Here is a 2,295-nt window from a genome sequence, read left to right on the forward strand (position 1 = left end):
AGAGTGTGTGTGAGAGTGTGTGTGTGTATGAGTGTGTGTGTGTATGAGTGTGTGCGTGCATGTGTGTGTGTGTGTGTGTGTGTGAGAGAGTGTGTGTGTGTGAGAGAGTGTGTGTGTATGAGTGTGTGTGTGTATGAGTGTGTGCGTGCATGTGTGTGTGTGTGTGTGTGTGTGAGATGCGTGCATGTGTGTGTGTGTGTGAGAGAGTGTGTGTGTGTTAGAGAGTGTGTGTGTGTGTGAGAGAGTGTGTGTGTATGAGTGTGTGCGTGCATGTGTGTGTGTGTCTGTGCGTGTGTGTTGATGTCTGAGCAATGATGACAGTGTTTAGCACCTGAAGTACATGAGTAACGCGTGTATGGTAATGAAGGTCTCTACACTTGAACTGAGCTCAGGACATGAAGTGTTTCAGTGTGTGTTTGTACAGTCACGCTGTGTAAACCACTCTCTGCTCTCTGTGCTGTTGATCCAGACTCTCTCTCGTCCACTACGGTCTCCACAGGAAGCTACTCCACTAGTGACCATGAGCCTAGCTCCGCTGTGTCCGCTGTGTTCGATCATTCAGAGTTTGTTCTGGAAGATGAATCCGGATCTGTGTGTTTGTGGAGCAGAGCTCATGTCTGCATCTCTCTCTCAGAAGCTGTTCCTGTCACATGACCGCTGGCCAGGCACCGGAACCGAGCAGATCATAGATGCATACAGCAACGAGATGAGCGCTTTCCTGAGACACGCAGCAGGGACTGCAGGTAAGCGTGTCGTTGGTTTATTTTAGGGCTGGACCATATGGAAAAAAATTAAAATCTCAATTTTTTCAGAACATTTGACAGATTCTTGAATAGACAGACGCGATGCGATTTAAAGCCATTTGTGCATTTTGAGAGAAATTTAAATAAATAAAATTATATCGGCACCGGCTGTCAAAAAACCCATATCGGTCGACCACTAGTAAGAAGGCCAGTCTTGTGATTTTGGGTCCAACCGTTCAGAAGTGTGATGGTTAATTTCCCATATCTCCAATAGGTGGTGAGAGTGAATGCTTTTCCACGCATCCCGTATAAGAGGTGAATACTGTATTATATTTGGCGGAAGAATTGCATTGTATTCTGTATTTGAAGTGCTTTACTGCTCCAGTGAAATATCCAGAAAGTCAGCAAAGAGTGCTTCCTTTATATCACTTTTATTCAAATTGTAAATGCATTATATTTTATGCTGCTTATATTTTAAATGCAGTTTAAATGCTGTTTTTTTTGGACCACATAAAAGCAGAAAAATGAGTGCGCCATGTGCTGAGGACCGAAATTACTCTGTGCACGAGACGAGCAGAACATTTACAAGCACAGCATACTTTGTGCTGAAGAGTCTTATTCTTTCTCCAGGTGTTTTCCAGCCGGTATAGCCTCATCCAGACATCGACTCTTCCTCTTCCTCTTCATCATCGAGAAATGCAGTGTGAGATGATCAGAGCACTAGAGCTCAGGTACCGTGTGTTTCTAATTCTCCTGACTCTGTTGCTCTCATGTTTCCATGCTAATCTGTGCTGGATCCTGTCAGGGCTGGAGCGAGACTGTAGACCGGGTCTGTGAGGGGCTCTCCGATCAGTTATCCATCAGACCGAGCGAGCAGGGTCACAGCACCACGCCTGCTGGTCCATCTCATCATGATCAGGGGCCTCATTTATAACAAAACCTGCCCTGAAAGAGCCGTACGCCACTTCCTGCGCAAAAGGTGGGATTTATAAAAACAAACTGTGAGAAGAAGACAACTGTTGGTGCGATTATTCGGCAATGGAAGAAATACAAAACCACAATCAGTCGGCCTCGGTCTGGAGCTCTGAGCAAGATCTCGCCTCATGGGGTAAGGATGATCATGAGAAAGGTGAGGGATCAGCCCCTCGATATACACATTTACATTAAATATTCCACTCTCATTAATGGAGATAAGCACTGAAATTACATAAAGTCATTACGCAGAACTTAAACCAAAATTATATGAATTTAGACAGCCTGTTAGTGAGAACAATGATCAATGATGCGCACTTACAGTGGGAGAAATATTTATTTGATCCCCTGCTGATTTTGTAAGTTTGCCCACTTACAAAGAAATTAAGGGTCTGTAATTGTTATGGTAGGTTTATTTTAACGGATAGAGACAGAATACCAACCAAAAATCCAGAAAAAACACATTATATAAAGGTTAGAGATTGATTTGCATTTCAGTGAGTGAAATAAGTATTTGATCCCCAAGCAAAACATCACTTAGTACTTGGTGCAGAAACCCTTGTTGGCAAGCACAGAGGTA

General features: G+C 43.7%; 1 long non-coding RNA gene across 1 annotated transcript in view; it reads left to right on the forward strand.

The window, feature by feature from the left end:
* Positions 1 to 737, forward strand: part of LOC107750127 (uncharacterized) — a 9,202-nt gene extending 8,465 nt beyond the window's left edge. Inside the window, exon 3 of the long non-coding RNA XR_001641117.1 lies at positions 635 to 737. This is a non-coding gene — a long non-coding RNA (uncharacterized LOC107750127). The remainder of the gene's footprint in view (positions 1 to 634) is intronic.
* The last annotated feature ends 1,558 nt before the right edge of the window (positions 738 to 2,295 follow it).

Source organism: Sinocyclocheilus rhinocerous, unplaced genomic scaffold (genome assembly GCF_001515625.1).
Source record: "Sinocyclocheilus rhinocerous isolate Xijiao unplaced genomic scaffold, SAMN03320098_v1.1 scaffold722, whole genome shotgun sequence".
Lineage (NCBI taxonomy): Eukaryota > Metazoa > Chordata > Actinopteri > Cypriniformes > Cyprinidae > Sinocyclocheilus > Sinocyclocheilus rhinocerous.